We start from the raw sequence: 19,106 nt of genomic DNA, 5'->3' as shown, positions 1-19,106 counted from the left end.
GGACATCTGAGATGGGCTTTGAAGGATGAGTAGAAGTTGACCTTGGGGTTGAATGGTCAGGAATATGATTCAAATCAGGAGCCCTCTAGAACTTCCCTGGTCGTCCAGTGGTTAAGACTCTATGTTCTCAATGCAGGGGGCTCAGGTTTGATCCTTGGTCAGGGAACTAAATCCCACATGCTGCAACAAAAGATCCTGCATGCCTCAAGGAAGATAGAAGATCCTACATGCTGCAACTTAAGATATGGCACTGCCAAATAAATAAGTGTTAAATATATATACATATATTAGGAGCCCTACACCCCTGTCTTGGCTCTGCTTCTGACTTGCTTTGGGTGATTCTCTGTCCTTCAGTGGGCCTCTGTTTCTCTGTCTGCACAATAGGGGCATGACAGGGAATTCCTTTGGGGCTTCCCCAGTGGCTCCGTGGTAAAGAATCCACCTGTAATGCAAGAGGTGCAGGAGACACGGGTTCGATCCTTGGGTCGAAAAGATTCCTCTGGAGGAGGGCATGGCAACCCAGTCCAGTATGCTTGCCTGAAGAAGCCCTTGGACAGAGGAGCCTGGTGGGTTACAGTCCATAGGGTCGCAAAGAGTCAGACATGACTGAGCGATCAAGCACATAGCACAAGGCCTGTAGTCGGTGAAGAGTAGAACTGCTCTATTTGAAGGGAAAGTTTAAGGGCCTAGAGTCGCTGCCTGCTATTCCTCTCTCCTCACGACTAAAGCCACTTGGCACACACACACACACACACACACACACAGGGAATTCCTTTGCCTGCTCACTTCTTTTCTGCCTGTTGCTTTCTAAGGAGAGTTTTTGTCTTGTCTGACCACTTTCCAGGTTTTTTAGGTAGAGAACAGGAATAACAGGGAGACAGAAATAGGACAGAGAAGTGACAGGAAAGAAGGAAGGAAAGAAAAAAGCAAAACTTGTGGAAAAGGGCCTAGGGGGACAGTTTCTGATGGGAAATGACAGATTTGGTAAGTGAGCAACACTGAGAGGCTGCAGTGGGGCTTGGGAGGACTGGAGAGAACAAAGGAGATTCTAAAGAGTGTTGACAAGGGGTGGAGACCCTTTGATGTCTCTTGAGAGTTACAGATAAATATTTGAGTCATTTTAAAATTGCTCTTGGGAGCTGGACTATTGTTCTTGGATTTACTACATTTTTATCCATTTTTGAATAGGTTAAAATGGACATGATTTGAAATCTCAGAGAACAAAGGGTAAAAGTTTCCCTCCTATTTTTTGCCTTTAGGACCCTCCAATCAACTTCTAGTCCCTAGGGGGGACTGCTGTCACCAGCTTCTTGTGTGAACTATCAGAAATAATCTCTGTGTGCACAAGCACGCATACGTAGGTATGATCCCCCTGTTTTGAACACAGATGATAGTGTACTATGCACACTTTTCTGAAATTTGCTTTTTTTTTTTAATTTAACAATACAAGTTGAACAGTCCCTGGCAGTATATACAGAGCTGCCTAATACTTTAACAGTCACATAGTATTTCATTGTCTCATATTAAGGATGGATTGAAGTTTATTCAGATAGTCCCCTATATTTAAACCTTTAGTTTGTTTGCAACAATTTGCCCTTCATACTGCAGTTCTTGAACGTGATGTTAAAGGTGCTAAGCCTGAGCCACTTGGAACCCTCGGATTTATTTGGATACTGGGAGCTTTTAGACTCAATGATGTTTTTGACAGGTTCTGATCCATCCTCTGGATCAAGCTCTTCCTACTGCCTTTTCCCTCGGTTCTGCCCACCCTGTTGTTGGGGCCCAGAGTGGTAGCTTCAGCCCTTCACCATGGCCTGCTCTCTGAAGTCCTCAGAACTCTTCCTGCATCTTAAAAATCATCCAGGCCAACTCTTGATTCCAGCCAAGAGTCTCCTGCCAGGAGCTGTGGGCAGAAAAGCCAGAGGTCGAGGCTCTGCGCAAGTGCTCAGTCACTCAGTCGTGACTGACACTCTATGATGCTCTGAACTGTAGCCTACTAGCCTCCTCTGTCCATGGGATTTCCCAGGAAAGAATACTGGAGTGGGTTGCCATTTCCTCCCGCTCAGGGATTGAACCCCACATCTCTTGTGTTTCCTGCATTGGCAGGTGGGTTCTTTACCACTGAGCCCAACACCTGGGAAGCCCAGAGGCTCTGAGTGGAGTGTAAATACTTGTTGATCTATTCCTAGACTTTCCTGGGGCCTCCCTGCTTATTCTTCATTGCTAGTTGGTTTTCTGTTTCTTCATTGCTAGTTGGTAGGACTTTGCCCTACCTTTCTGCCAGAGGAATTCATTAGGGTCTACTCTAAGATCCTGTGGCAGGACCTTACCTATGAACCTTAAAAAAAAGTACCTTCTTGAAGGAGAAGAAATCCTTCTACCTGTAATAGAATTGCATGGAATGGTTATTTAGAGATCATCTAGTGCCACAAATTTACAAATATGGGAACTGAAGTCTGGATGAGAGGGTAGGACTAGCCCAGGGAACAGAATATGTGAGCAAGAGGGACAAAAGAAGAACTTGAGGCTTCTACCTCCAGGTCTAACCTCTTCACCCTCTCCTCCTAGAGTTCAGACTCAGTTCATCTTTATTCTCTCAAAATGTAGGACTTCCCTGGGGGTCCAGTGGTTGGGAATCTGCCTGCCAATGCAGGGGACATGGGTTCGATCCCTGGTCCAGGAAGATCCCACATGCCACAAGGCAGCTAAGCCTGTGGGCCACACTACTGAAGCCTGCACACCCTAGAGCCTGCGCTCTGCAACAAGAGAAGCCGCAGCAGTGAGAAGCCCACACACTGCAACTAGATAATCCCCTACTCACTGCAACTAGAGAAAGCCTGTGCACAGCAACAAAGACCCAGCACAGGCAAAAATAAGTAAAATTAAATGTTTAAAAAACATATCATGCTTTACAGAAGAAACCAGAAGCAAAAGAGTACATGCCATAGGATTCCATTATAAGCATATCTAGAACAGGCAAAAGTAACACATACTGACAGGAAGCAGATCCATAGCTTCCTGGGGATGGGCAGATGGACTGACTACAAAGGGAGTGAGGGAACTTTCTAGAGTGGTAGAAGTGTTCTCTTTTGATTGTGGGATGGTAGGGTATATATATTTGTCAAAATTGATTATACCTCAAAAAAGTGATTTAAAAGAAAAAAAAAGGCAGCATTGAAATATATTTACTCAATTTAGTTAAGAAAATACAACGTGACCACTGACCTACATGCACAGTCAGCTTGCACCAGCTCCTCTGAGTTTAGCCGTTCATAACTCCCAGGTCAGATGTTTGCATCTCTGAGATGAAGTCGTCACAGATTTTGGTCAGAACATCATTTCCTTTAGACTTTTGTTCACTGTGTCATGACCGTGGCTCCTGACTTGGATGGGATTACAAAGCTGGTGATTAATACCTCTTTGCTGTCTATCCAGGTGCTGTGTTAACTTGCTAGGTTGGATTTTTCTTGCAGGGACTATCAAAGCTTTTTAATTTGTGCCCTTTAAAAAAAAAAAAAAAAAAGCATTTGTACGAGAAATAATAACCATGGCTAACATTGCTTGCTCGCTTTCTCTGTTCCAGGAGATGTTCTAAAGGTTTTGCATGTAACATCTCAATATAGATTCACCACTGTCCTTTGAAGAAGCTCCTTTTGTCGTCCCCATCTTACAGGTTTGGGAACTCAGGCATGGAGACTTTGAGTTATCTGTCCGAGGTTTCACAGAAAACTCCCCCCTACAGTGGAGCCTGGCAGGCTGCAGTCCACAGGGTCACACAGAGTCAGCCACGACTAAAGCAACTTAGCACGCATGCACAATGACAGATGGATATGAACCCTATCAGCCTGACTCCAGAGTCCATATAGCTCTTAAGTGCTATATGGTAATGCTATACAGCATTACCTAAAAAGTGACCTAAGATTGACAGCAAAGCCCTTGCCTCAGGATCCCTTCCTCACTACTGCCAGAAATTCCACCATTGACTGGGTCCTCCCTCACAGTTAAGCATTGCCTTTTTTTTTTTTTTTTAATCTTTTGGCCATGCCTTGTGGCATGTGGGATCTTGGTCCCCTGACCAGGGATCGAACTTGTGGCCCCTGCATTGGTAGCCTGGAGTCTTAACCACTGGACCACCAGGGAAGTTCCCAAGCCTTGCCCTCTCTAGATGCCTCCTAAAATGCAACTAGTTGAGAGAAAGGGAGCACTCAATCCCTACTCATTTAGTCAAATGGGTTTTCCAGATGCCTTCTCTCCACTGAGCGTTCTGAGAAAAACACAGATTGGGAGGTGGGGAGAAGGGTGACGCGGCATTGAAGGGGACACCAGAGAGGTAAGATGCTAGAGCCAGATGTCCCAAGTTTCCTGGGCTGACCCTGCTCAACCTCACATCAATGAGACCCTCACATCTGAAGACCAGAGACTCCCAGACACTGGAGACAGGGAGCCATGTAGGTAATGACAGGAGAAGCTCTCTAGAATGATGCTGGGTGTAACCTGGGTGCCCCAAGCTGAGCCAGGGTGTCCTTGGGGAAGGCAGGTGGGACAAATCGCGTGAGGTGAATCCTTCTCCTTTGCCTGGGAGTGTGGGTAGTTGCATTCTATCCACCTGAAGTCTATTTTTAAAAAATATTTATTTATTTGTCTCTTCATTCCAGTACGTGAGCTTAGTTGCCCCACGGCATGTGGGATCCTAGTTCCCCTATCAGGGATCGAACCTGCATCTCCTGCATTGGCAGACAGATTCCTAGCCAATAGACCACCAGGAAAATATCCTGAAGTCTATTTTTAAAAATTAAAATGTATTTAAGGACTTCCCTGGTAATCCAGTGGTTAAGACTCCATGTTTCCACTGCAGAAGGTGCAGGTTCTGTGCCTAATCAGGAAACTAGGGTCCCATATGCCACATGGTGAAGTCAGAAAATAAAAAAAGTTTTGAATTAAAATGTATCTTAAATGATGCAGCAATTTATACAAAGTATTATATAAAACACAAGCAGACTTTGTAATTCTTTAAAAAGTATAAAAAACAAAAACAAAATAAAGTCAGGGCTACCCTTGACCGCCCCTCGTCCCATCCCAGAGAGCTTCCGCTACTGCTCCTGATTTGGAGTTTTCCTTGTTTCTACACAACACATGTATGTACACACAGGAAGTGCATTGTGTCAAAGGGCCTGTTTTGCTTCTAGTTTTAGAAGAACTATGCTTTAAAAAACTTTATGAACTGACAATTACAGGGACAGAGATCAAAATTCCAAAGGTTCAATAGGGAAAACAGTGAAAAGTGGGTGTCCCTCTCTTCTCTGTTCCCAGTTGTCTCTTTACTCCCTAAAGGCAACCACCAATTCTAGCTTCTTGTAATTCCTTCCAGAGATAGTCTAGCATTTAAAACTCAATGTGTAAATACATATATGTATTTTCCAAATAAAGAAAGACTCTTCTGCACCTTGTTTTTCTTCATTTTATAGTATATTTTTCAGGCTTTTTTTTTTTTTATCAGTATGGAAAATAGCCTCCTTCTTTTTCACACATACATGGTATCCCATTATATTTATGCACAATATTTATCCAGTCCCCTATGGAAAGAAAAGTTGTTTCTAATATTTTATTACAAACAATGCTGCAATTAAATATTTTATACATTATTTTGCATATTTATTTGTAAGATGAATGCCTATTAGTGGGGATTAGTCAGCTGAGGTTATTTTAAAATTTTAAATAGTATTTTAAAAGTTGATAGAAACTGCCAAATAGCCTTCAGGACATACCAATTTATACTGCTTATGAGTTTGTTTGTTCCTTTGTTAGTATGTCATATGATATACTCTGTCCTGCAGACTCACATTTTTCACTCAGTAATATGACACTGGAGTTCTACTTATGTCAATATGCATAGATGTTCCTCATTAAAAACAAAGACCATCTTACAGTTTCCCACTGCTATGGCTGTGGAAAGTTGATTTAGTTGAACACATATTGATGGACATTTGGTTGGGTTTCAATTTTTTGCTTCCACGAACAATGCTGCAGTAACTCCTCTTGTATTAATATGAATAGAATAGATTCAGAGAAGTAAATTGCAAGATTGATAGTTATACATACTTAAAATTTCAGTAGACGCTTTTAAGTTGCTCTTCCAAAATGTTGCGGCAGTTTAGACTTCCTCTAACAGTGCATGAGAACTTTGTGTGTGCTCCCTCAGTTGTGTCCGACTCTTTGTGACCCCTTGGACTGTAGCCCACCAGGCTCCTCTGACCGTGGAATTTTCCAAGCAAAAATACTGGAGTGGGTTGCCATTTCTTACTCCAGGGGATCTTCCTGACCCAGGGATCGAACCCATGTCTCTGGCATCTCCTGAACTGGTAGGCAGATTCTTTACCACTGCGCCACCTGCTCTTGAACCTGCCCATGTACTTTCTCCTGGAACAAAGCTCAAAGTATGGGTTATCACTGGGATCATCCAGACCCTGAGCCCTACTCTGCAGAATCTGAATGGGTAAGCCAAGTGTTGGGAAGAATAAACACAGAAAAGGGGCAGGGCTGTCCCCCACTAGCCAGATAGTCACCCAGGTAACATAACTCTCTCCAAAGGAAAGATTACTTTGGAAGTGGGAGAAACTGAGCTCCCCATCAATAGGGGTGTTTGAACGGAAGTTTCAACAAATGCCCTGAGCTTCTACTCTGTGTGAAGTCTCTTAGATGGGTGTCTTGAGCCGGAGATGAGTCAGACCGTCTCTGCCCTCTCAGGGCTTGATACTCATGGAGAAAATAGACAAGTAAACAGACAGTGACATTTCTGTCTACTAACTATTGAGTTGGATTTCCTTTTTTGATAATATCTGGAACTTCCTGCTACACAGCACATGGGACTGCTGGAGATAAAAACAATAAACATCCTTTTAAATGCACAAATGGATCTGCAGCCATTTGGGTTTTAACAGACATTTGGGGGAGATGAAGGCTTTGACTTACATGAAGTTAAGGGTTGTAACTGAGATCCCTGATAAATCTAGGACACTTAAAGGGTTGTACCAACAGTGAAAATGCAGACTAGGGGAAAACAAGCAAATGTCTGAGTACAGAAGACAAAAGAAGACAAAAAGGATACATGTCCTTAGCAAAGAAGACAAAAGGGATATAGGTCCCAACAAACTGGTCTTTGGATGAGGCAAAGACACTATCTTTAAGAATTTGAAATTGCATGCTTATCCTTGATGAAAATGAGGTGATGCATGTGGGGTTCATATTTACATACCTGCATATCTAGGGAACTCCAAGGCTAAGAAATTAACATTTAAGGAGATCTACTGAACTGAACTTCAAAAGTACCTCTCAGATTCCTAGCAGAAACTAATGCAAATCTTCTCCAGATCTCCTCCATGGACCCCCTTCCTCCCCCAACCATTGCAGGTTACACAGAATTCCTATATATAGAGCCCTTCCAAACAGCTAATAATCCACAAGGAAACAACTGCTAAAATATACAAGGAAACAATCCATCATGAGTAAGGTTCAGTAGACATAGCAATATCAGTGCAGGAAGATGGCGGCCACCTTAGCAGCTGCTCGGGGAGAGGGGCCAGCACCAGTCTGGGGGCCCAAGGCCATTGCCTCTGACTGGGAAAACCAGGAAGTCTCCACAGGGATCCCTATCATGGCTGTGCAATTTGATGGGGACATGATTCTAGAAGCCAACTCCAGAACAACCACGGAGTCATACACCACCAACCAAGTGACTGACAAGCTGACCCTTATTCATGGTGGTATTTTCTGTTGCCACTCAGGCTCAGCAGCTGATCCTCAGGCAGAAGCCGATGCAGTCACTTATCAGCTTGGTTTGCACAGTGTTGAGCTGACTGAGCCTCCACTGGACACACGGCAGCCAGCCTCCTTAAGGAGATGTGTTACCAATATCGAGAAGATCTGATGGCAGGAATCATCACTGAGGGCTGGGACTCCCAAGAAGGGGGACAGGTGTCCTCGGTACCCATGGAGGGTATGATGGTAAGGTAGGCCTTCACCATCGGGGACTCCGGGAGCTCTTATATCTATGGCTATGTTGAGGCTACCTACCGGGAAGGCATGACAAAGAATGTCTGCAATCCACTGCCAGTACTCTGTCTTTGGCCATGAAACAGGATGGTTCCAGCAGCAGAGTGATCCGCCTGGCAGCTATTGCAGAATCAGGGGTAGAATGGCAGGTTCTTCTGGGAGACGAGATTGTCCAATTCACTATTGCCACTTTATAAGCTTTCTGAATCCTGGGGTTCTAATATACAATAGGAGATACCCCATACTGCTGCAAAATTCAATAAACAGCTTGTCACTGAGGAAAAAGAAAGATTCAGTAGACAAAATGCACAGAAGAAGACTCCTACGTACTTCAGATAACAGAATTATCAGATAGTGATCATTGAGTGCAGGTTAGAGGCAGCTGCTAAGTGCTTTGGAAGCATATTGAAAGAACAGATTCCTTGATGAAATCCAAGTCTTCACAGAGAAGGAGACTAAGAATAAGCCTTGAAGGATAAGTGGGACTTTGCCAAACAAGGACAGATGCTGTTGGGATGTAGAAAGTATAAGGTACCAAGGGCATGATCATTGATAATTAATTTTTTCTGATGCAAATAGGGCAGAAAAGTGAGGGATGAGGCAAGGGAGGTAGGTAGGGGGATAGATCATGTTGGCCCTTGTAAGCAGTCTTACAAGAAGACTTTGGTTTCTTTTTAATATTTATTTATTTTTATTTGGCTGTGCTGGGTCTTAGTTGTGGCATGTGGGATCTAGTTCCTTGAAAGAAAGTTAGTCGCTCAGTCGTGTCTGACTCTTTGCAACCCCATGGACTATATAACCCACCAGCCTCCTCTGTGCATGGAATTTTCCAGGCAAGAATACTGGAGTGGGTTGCCATTTCCTTCTCCAGGGATCTTCCTGATCCAGAGACTGAATCCAGGTCTCCTGAGTTGCAGGCAGATTCTTTACTGTTCAAATCACCAGGGAAACCCTAGTTCCTTGACCAGGGATCAAACCCGGGCCCCCTGAATTGGAGGAACAGAGTCTTAGCCACTAGACCATGAGGGAAGTCCCATGGCTTTGGTTCTAGATTGAAGTGTAGAATAGATTTAAGTGTAAAATAGATTTAAGTGTAAAAGAAAACCAGTGAAGGGTTTTAAGTGAGGGGTTAGTGATATTCACTTGTCCCTTCATTCATTCAGTTAATAAATGTCAGGCATGAAGAATGGCTGGAGGATGGAGGGTGGCAGCAGGTGACCAGTCAAGAGAGAACAGCAGCTACTTGTGTAGGTGAGAAATGCTGGTGGCTTACATTAGAGTGGTGGTAATGAAGATAGAGAGGAGTAGGTAGATTTGACTGATATTTAGGTCAAAGCTTGAAAGTACATAAGGGATTGGAAAGTGCGAGGTATCGAGGCTTATTCCTAGGTTTCTGGCTGAGATACTGAAAGATTAATGCTGCCATTCATAGAGATAAGGAATTAAGGAGAAGAGTGAGTTGTTGGAAAGAAGACCATGAGCTCAGTTTTAGATACTTGGAGTTTAAAGTGACTTTGGGATATCCAGGTGGCAATGTCTAGGAGGTATTTTGATACAAAATGTCTGAATTGTCAACAAGAGGAATCTGGGCTGGAAATAAAGATCTGAGAGTTATCAACATGCAATTGGTAATTGAAGTCAGGGAAGTATAGGAGAGTTCTTTGGGAGGCTGAGTTCCATCTTCTGTTGTATTGGTTAAGATACAATTGGTATCTTATTTGGTTGATATCTATCTATATCTATACCTACCTATATCTATTTTACACTTAAATCTATTCTACACTTAAATCTAGAACCAATAAGATAAGATACCAATAATCTATTCTACACTTAAATCTAGAACCAATCTAGAACTTATCTGTTGTTTTGATTACAAGTGACTAACGGGTGAACTCAAGCTAGATTAAATTAGAAAAGGAAATTGGTGAAATGTCCATCAATAATGGCTGCAGGGACTTCCCTTGTGGCTCAGTGGTTAAGAATCTGCCTGCCAGTGCAGGCGACACGGGTTCAATCCCTGATCCAGGATGATCCAACATACCATGGGGCTACTAAGTCCGTGCGCCACAACTACTGAGCCTGCCTGTCCTAGAGCCTTCGAGCTCCAACTACTAAAACCCATGTGCCTAGAGCCTGTGCTGCCCAATAAGAGAAGCCACCACAATGAGAAACCCACAGGCCACAGGGAAGAGTAGCCCCTGTTCACTGTACTTAGAGAAAGCCCACGCAGTAATGAAGACCCAGAGCAGCCAAAAGTAAATACATATTAAAAAAAAAAAATAATTGCTGCAGGCAAGGATTGCTTCAGTGGCTCAAATAATGGAACTGAGATCCAGTCTTTTCTAATTTTTCCAAAGCACTTCCTAGAAATTAGGTTAATTCTTGACAGGCCCTCTCCTTCCCCATGTGATACTACTGGGGAAGGTCTCTGCCAGGACACCACGGTTACCTTGCATACAATCATTCATATAGGGCACACTAGCAAAAGTCTGAACAGCTTATCTAAGTCTTGGCAGAATGCCTAGTGACCCTTCCAGAACATGAAAGAGTGCAAGGCTTGTAAGGTAATGAGAGCGTCTTCCACTTGCCTCCCTGTCTCCCATGGGAGGCTGCCCTGAGAGTTTCCTTACTGCTTCCCAGGTTCTGATGAACTGTAGGACTTTCTTCCCTACCCTACTCAGAATGGCATTACAGAATATAAAACCTGCTAACTGTGCTCCAGAATTGGCTCCTCAGCAATAGGGTACCCTACACTCATGTTGCAATTGTTCAGCCTCTTTTGTTTCAGTGTCATCCTTCTTGGTGTGTAGAGCAAGGGTCATGGAAACCTGGCTTATTCTTCTTGCTGATTATGTAAGTAATAAACTGACTCGACTGAAAACTGGTTCATTGTATCTTGACCAGTAGAATCAGTCAGGCATTAGTCGTGGCCTTACCTTATTTTATCTTAAGCTACCAGCTGCTCCTGGGTCTGGGTGCTTCCAAGCTCAAACTTAGCAGAAAAGAAAAGGCCATTGTCCAAATGACTCAATGCAAGATTCCAGAACTGAGTCTTGTTGACTCTAATTGACCTGACTTGGGTCATGTACTCATGCCTGCACCAATTACTGTGGCTAGGGATGTGGGATGTATTGGTTAGTTAAAGCCATTTAGGGCCCATTCCCGAAAATGGGGGTGAGGTCAGTCTTACTCAGATCACATGGCTGAAAATTCAGGGTCCTGTTTGGAAAAAGAAAAGAAAGAATGGATTCTAGAAAGCAGTAAACAAAGCCCACTATACCCATCTTCTTTCCCAGAGCAGCAGTGTGTACTTGGGGGAAGGGCATGAAGGATCTGGATGCATAACTGGGGGAGGGATGGCTCCTTTAAGGAGTGAGAAAGATTCAGAGAGAAGAGGCTAGGGGAAGCAGAGTCAATTTTAGCCTTTGGAGGCCTAGTTTATAACTTGGTCTTCCTAACAGGATGACTTTTGCAATGGTGGACATTTGTGGTAGGGGACAGGAAGGAAACAGAGAGGTCTTGAGGTAGCAGGTACCAGAAATTTGTCCTCAGGGCACTATGTAAGACCAGATCTCTGGTTCCTTTTGGGCCTTTGTAATACTTGGGTCCAAGGGCTGAGGAGGGAACAGGTATGGATTTCCCAAGGGGCTTCACCAGAGACCGGGCCCAGGAACAAGAGCCAGCTAGTATAGGAAACAGATGTTGAGAACCCTGCTTTCTGGGCCCAGTATCACCACTAACTCGGTGTGCAACAATTTGGTGAGTCATGAATTTCCTTGCCTGGCTGGTTACCATGTCACATAATGGCAGCTACTCATCAGGCAGCCAGGGAGGGGAAAAGCTTTCAGATGTGTTTGCTTGCCTATATATATATATGGGCTATTTGTTGTGGCTTGTGGACTTCTCTGTTGCAGTGCACACGCTCTAGAGCTAGAGGGCTCAGTAGTTGCCGCATACAGGCATGCCCCTTGGCATGTGGGATCTTAGTTCCCTGACCAGGGATCAAACCCACATCCCCTGCATTGGAAGGTGGATTCTTAACCGCTGGACTATTAGGGAAGTCCTCCTTCAATTTCGGTTGTGTTTAAAGATTTAGAGATTTTATCTACTCCTCAATCTGAGAGTTTTTTGCTCTCAGTTTCTGTCTCAATTTTTTATTAATGAAAGTCTCAGACTTTTTTAAGAGCCAGGGTCTAAGTGCCAGGCATAAGAAATAGGGGAACTTGGGGAAATTTTGATCAATGCTACCTCTAAAATATCTCTTGAATCCACCCATTTCTCTCTACCATCCTGAGCCAAGCTACTGTCTGCATTCACCTGGTTAACTGTGGCAGCCTCCTCACTGGTCTCCCTGCTGCCACTCCTCACTCCCTCCATCCATTATTCACTCAGTAGCCAGATGGCTATTATTTTTAAAATCTAAACTGTGATCATGTTCCAACTTTCCTTGAAACTCCTTAGTGGACTTTCCATTGCTCTTAGACGAAAAGTCCAATTCAGCATTATGCTCTACAAAGGCCATTTTTAAAATATTTATCTTTATTTATATTTAAATTTGGCTGTGCTGGGTCTTAGTTGAGGCTTGCAGGACCTTGGATCTTCACTGTGCATGAGGGACAGAATCTTTTAGTTGCAGCATGAAGGATCTTTAGTAGCAGCATATGAACTCTTAGTTGTGGCATATGGGACCTAGTTCCCTGATCAGGGATCAAACCTGGGCCCCCTGCATTGGGAGCTTGGAGTCTTAGCCACTGAACCACCAGGGAAGTCCCTAAAAAGGCCATTTGACTCTTACCTATTACTCCAGTCACTTTACTCCTACACTGGCTTCCCTCATTGCAAGCGCATTGTAACCTTAGTCCCCTCTTCTCCATACACACAACTCACCATTGCCAGTTCTTTACAGCAAGAGCTCCTTCTCATCCTTTAGGTCTCAGCTTAAATATCACCTCCTCAGACAGGCTTTCCTTAACGATCCAGTTCAGTCTATAGTATGTCCTCTGCTATTCATCATCATTGATCCAGATCTGTTGCCCTCATTAGTCTAATCATAACCTCTAATTATTTTATTTGTCTTAATGCTCTTATTCTGTATGACTTCCTGCTAGACTAAAAGCTCCAGCATGGGAGGGACACTGCCTATGTTTCTCAGCAGCATTATTAGTGGATTTGTTGTTGTTGTTGTTTAATCTCTCAGTCATGTCTGACTCTTTGTGATCCCATGGACTGAAGCCTGCCAGGCTTCTTGGTCCCATGGGACTTCCCAGGCAAGGACATTGGAATGGGTTGCCATTTCTTGCTTCAGGGGATCTTCCTGACCCAGAGATCAAACCAAATCTCCTGTAAGTCTCCTGCAATGCAGGCGGATTCTTTACTGCTGAGCCACTGGGGAAACCCTTATAGGTGGATATTTGCTCCTTTTCCCCCCTATCCAGCATCCAATCACCTTTTGTGTTGTTGAAGAAAAGTTGTGACCAACCTGGACAGCATATTAAAAAGCAGACATTACTTCGCCAACAAAGGTCCATCTAGTCAAAGCTATGGTTTTTCCAGTAGTCACAAATGAATGTGAGAGCTGGATTATAAAGAAAGCTGAGTGCTGAAGAATTGATGCTTTTGAACTGTGGTGTTGGAAAAGACTCTTGAGAGTCCCTTGGACAGCAAGGAGATCCAACCAGTCCATCATAAAGGAAATTAGTCCTGAATATTCATTGGAAGGACTGATGCTGAAGCTGAAACTCCAATACTTAGGCCACCTGATTCAAAGAACTGACTCATTGGAAAAGACCCTGATGCTGGGGAAGATTGAAGGCAGGGGGAAAAGGGGATGACAGAGGATGAGATGGTTGGATGACATCACTGACTCAATGGATACGAGTTTGAGTAAACTCTGGGAGGTGGCAGTGGACAGGGAAGAGTTGTGCCTGACTCTTTTCGACCCCATGGACTACAGCACGTCCTGTCTTTCACTATTTCCCATGGTTTGCTCAAACTCATGTCCACTGAGTCAGTGATGCCATCCAACTATCTCATGCTCTGTTGCCCCCTTCTCCTCCTGCCCTCAATCTTTTCCAGTGTCAGGGTCTTTCCCAATAAATCAGCTCTTTGCGTCAGGTGGCCAAAGTATTGGAGCTTTAGTTTCAGCATCAGTCCTTCCAATGAATATTCAGGGTTGTTTTCCATTTGGATAGACCGATTTGATCTCCTTGATGTCCAAGGGACTCTCAAGAGTTCTCCAGCACCACAGTTAAAAAGCGTCAATTCTTCAGTGCTCAGCCTTCTTTATGGTCCAACTCTCACATCTGCACATGACTACAGGAAAAACCATACCTTTGATTATACATACCTTTGTCAGCAATCACCTTTTCAGTTCAGTTCATTTCAGTTGCTCAGTCGTGTCCGACTCTTTGTGACCCCATGAATCGCAGCATGTCAGGCCTCCCTGTCCATCACCACCTCCAGGAGTTCACTCAAACTCACGTCCGTCGAGTCGGTGATGCCATCCAGCCATCTCATCCTCTGTTGTCCCCTTTTCCTCCTGCCCCCAATCCCTCCCAGCATCAGAGTCTTTTCCAATGAGTCAACTCTTCGCATGAGGTGGCCAAAGTACTGGAGTTTCAGCTTTAGCATCATTCCTTCCAAAGAACTCCTTTAGAATGGACTGGTTGGATCTCCTTGCAGTTCAAGGAACTCTCAAGAGTCTTCTCCAACACCACTGTTCAAAAGCATCAATTCTTCGGTGCTCAGCTTTCTTCAAAGTCCAACTCTCAATCCATACATGACCACTGGAAAAACCATAGCCTTGACTAGATGGACCTTTGTTGGCAAAGTAATGTCTCTGCTTTTGAATATGCTATCTAGGTTGGTCATAACTTTTCTTCCAAGGAGTAAGTGTCTTTTAATTTCATGGCTGCAGTCACCATCTGCAGTGATTTTGGAGCCCAGAAAAACAAAGTCTGACACTGTTTCCCCATCTATTTCCCATAAAGTGATGGGACCAGATGCCATAATCTTCGTTTTCTGAATGTTGAGCTTTAAGCCAACTTTTTCACTCTCCTCTTTCACTCTCATCAAGAGGCTTTTGAGTTCCTCTTCACTTTCTGCCATAAGGGTGGTGTCATCTGCATATCTGAGGTTATTGATGTTTCTCCCGGCAATCTTTATTCCAGCTTGTGTTTCTTCCAGCCCAGCGTTTCTCATAATGTACTCTGCATAGAAGTTAAATAAGCAGGGTGACAATATACAGCCTTGACGTACTCCTTTTCCTACTTGGAACCAGTCTGTTGTTCCATGTCCAGTTCTAACTGTTGCTTCCTGACCTGCATATAGGTTTCTCAAGAGGCAGATCAGGTGGTCTGGTATTCCCATCTCTTTCAGAATTTTCCACAGTTGATTGTGATCCACACAGTCAAAGGCTTTGGCATAGTCAATAAAGCAGAAATAGATGTTTTTCTGGAACTCTCTTGCTTTTTCCATGATCCAGCAGATGTTGGCAATTTGATCTCTGGTTCCTCTGCCTTTTGTAAAACCAGCTTGAACATCTGGAAGTTCATGGTTCACGTATTGCTGAAGACTGGCTTGAAGAATTTTGAGTATTACTTTACTAGCATGTGAGATGAGTGCAACTGTGCAGTAGTTTGAGCATTCTTTGGTATTGCCTTTCTTTGGGATTGGAATGAAAACTGACCTTTTCCAGTCCTGTGGCCACTGCTGAGTTTTCCAATTTTGCTGGCATATTGAGTGCAGCACTTTCACAGCATCATCTTTCAGGATTTGGAATAGCTCAACTGGAATTCCATCACCTCCACTAGCTTTGTTCGTAGTCATGCTTTCTAAGGCCCACTTGACTTCACATTCCAGGATGTCTGGCTCTAGGTCAGTGATCATACCATCGTGCTTATCTTGATTGTGAAGATCTTTTTTGTACAGTTCTTCTGTGTATTCTTGCCACCTCTTCTTAATATCTTGTGCTTCTGTTAGGTCCATACCATTTCTGTCCTTTATGGAGCCTATCTTTGCATGAAATGTTCCCTTGGTATCTCTCATTTTCTTGAAGAGATCTCTAGTCTTTCCCATTCTGTTGTTTTCCTCTATTTATTTGCATTGATCGCTGAGGAAGGCTTTCTTATCTCTTCTTGCTATTCTTTGGAACTCTGCATTCAGATGCTTATATATTTCCTTTTCTCCTTTGCTTTTCACTTCTCTTCTTTTCACAGCTATTTGTAAGGCCTCCCCAGACAGCCATTTTGCTTTTTTGCATTTCTTTTCCATGGGGATGGTCTTGATCCCTGTCTCCTGTACAATGTCATGAACCTCAGTCCATAGTTCATCAGGCACTCTATCTATCAGTTCTAGTCCCTTAAATCTATTTCTCACTTCCACTGTATAATCATAAGGGATTTGATTTAGGTTATACCTGAATGATCTAGTGGTTTTCCCTACTTTCTTCAATTTAAGTCAGAATTTGGCAGTAAGGAGTTCATGATCTGAGCCACAGTCAGCTCCTGGTCTTGTTTTTGTTGACTGTATAGAGCTTCTCCATCTTTGGCTGCAAAGAATATAATCAGTCTGATTTTGGTGTTGTCCATCTGGTGATGTCCATGTGTAGAGTCTTCTCTTGTGTTGTTGGAAGAAGGTGTTTGTTATGACCAGTGCATTGTCTTGGCAAAATTCTGTTAGCCTTTGCCCTGCTTCATTCCGTATTCCAAGGCCAAATTTACCTTTTACCAAATCACCTTTTACCTTCACCGAAAAGATTTCACTGAATTGCCTTCAGGATGTACTGTCCTAAGGCAAATACAATCAATTCATGATCTGTATTCCCACAGATTCTTTTCTCTTGCTGCCCTACACACAGCCAAGAGGTAGGTACAGGACCTAATCTCAGTTAATCCCATGCTCTGTCCAAAAACTTTGGCCTTCTTTTTTTTTGGCTGCGCTGGGTCTTTGTTGCATTGGTTCTTCATTGAGACTCTCAGGCTCAGTAGCTGTAGCATGTGGGATCTTAGTTCCCGAGCCAGGGATCAAACCTGAGTCTCCTGCATTAGAAGGAAGATTCTTACTGGGGAGGTCCCAGAATTGTGACTCTTGAATGGCACAATGCAAGGTCATTAAAAACTGGTTGAAGTTCATTCATTTCAGTGGTGGTACCTGGTAGTCTTGACAGCTACCCAGGCTTTGTGTTGCTTCCTACTTGAGTCCTGATATTCCAAGTATGGTTCCCTAGGCTTCTCTTTGATCCTGTTGAGCTCTCTCACAGCCTCCTAGTTAATTTCCTTTAGGTTAAAGATGGCCAGAGTCAGTTTGCTATTGGGAGTACAAAAAAATATGGACCTGATAGATTGTAATTCCATAGCCTAATGCAGGATCTGGCAATGGTGAGTATTTAATAAGTGCTAAAGAAAAAGCTATCTAGGTATATGGTTTAAGGCTGATGACTCAGAGCCTCAGTTCCTTCTTCTCTAGGCAACCCACACATCATCTAGGATCTCAGGAAAGAAATCACGTTGTTTGTTCCTTTATTATTTCCTTCCTTTCAATTCTCTACCCTTCCTTCTCAGCTACAGCAACAATACAACCCAACCTAAGTCAACCCAAATTCCTCTCATTTTCTCAGGCATAGCAACTTAACCACAACATCTGAATCATGGTTCTGCCACTTATTAGCTGTGTGACCCCAAACAAACTACTAAATCTCTTTTTGTCTTAGTTTCCTCATCCACATGTGGTGATTGGGAAATTATATGAACTGTACTGTATGTGTGTGTGTATGTGTTTGTTTAAATACCACGTGGCTTGGTGGAAACAAGAATCTATCTGCCAAGCAGGAGACACACATTTGATCCCTGAGTCAGAAAGATCCCCTGGAGAAGGGAATGGCAACCTACTCCAGTATTCTTGCCTGGAAAATCCCTTGGATAGAGGAACTTGGCTGGCTTTTTAAAATATTAGTTTATGTATTTGCCTGCACTTGGGGCACTCAGGTTCGTTGCAGCATAGGGGATCTTTAATTTCGGCTTGTCAGTTCTAGTTCCCTGACTGGGCCCCCTGCTTTGGGAGCATGAAGTCAGCCACTGGACCACCAGGGAAGTCCCTAGCATAATGTTTTTAAGTTTCATTCATATTGTAGCATGGATCAGTACTTCATTATTATTATTATTTTGCTCAATTATAGTCCATTGTATAGATGTAGCACATCTTGTTTTTGTATCCATGGGAAAAAAAATATTCAGGGTTGATAATTGGGTTGTTTCCACTTTTGGGCTATTATATGTAATAGCTATGAATAAACTATGAACATTTGTGCACAAGTTTCTTTGTGGACATACATTTCATTTCTCTTGGACATATAGCTAGGGGTTGAATTGATGGGTCATATAGCTAAGCTATTTAAAAATCCTAAAGGATGATGCTGTTAAAGTGCTGCACTCAATATTTCAGCAAATTTGGAAAACTCAGCAGTGGCCACAGGACTGGAAAAGGTGTTTTTATTCCAATCCCAAAGAAAGGCAACGCCAAAGAATGTTCAAACTATCATACAATTATGCTCATTTCACATACTAGCAAGGTAGTGATCAAAATACTTCAAGCTAGGCTTCAGCAGTACGTGAACTGAGAACTTCCATATGTACAAGGTGGATTTAGAAAAGGCAGAGGAATGAGAGATCAAATTGCCAACATCCGTTAGATCATAGAGAAAGCAAGAGAATTCCAGAAAAACATCTACTTCTGCTTCTTTGACTACACTAAAGCCTTCAACTGTGGATTACAGCTTCCCAGGTGGTGTTAGTGGTTTAAAAAAAAAAAAAACCCACCTGCCAATGCAGGAGACATAACAGATCTGGGTTCGATCCTTGGGTCGGGAAGGTCCCTTGGAGGAGGAAATGGCAATCCACTCTAGTATTCCTGCCTGGAGAATTCTGGCAATATTCCTGTCTGGAGAATGGACATTCAGTCCACTGGAGAATGGACAGTCCATATGTCCAATGGACATGTCCGCAAAGAGTCGGACATGACTGAAGCGAATTAGCGTGCACATGGAAAATTCTTAAAGGGAT

At 43.3% G+C, this 19,106-nt stretch overlaps 1 pseudogene; it reads left to right on the top strand.

The window, feature by feature from the left end:
- Window positions 1-7,540: 7,540 nt before the first annotated feature.
- Window positions 7,541-8,246, top strand: LOC102265439 (proteasome subunit beta type-6 pseudogene; annotated as a pseudogene).
- The last annotated feature ends 10,860 nt before the right edge of the window (window positions 8,247-19,106 follow it).

Source organism: Bos mutus, chromosome 13 (genome assembly GCF_027580195.1).
Source record: "Bos mutus isolate GX-2022 chromosome 13, NWIPB_WYAK_1.1, whole genome shotgun sequence".
NCBI lineage: Eukaryota > Metazoa > Chordata > Mammalia > Artiodactyla > Bovidae > Bos > Bos mutus.
This window is presented reverse-complemented; position numbering and strand designations above follow the sequence as displayed.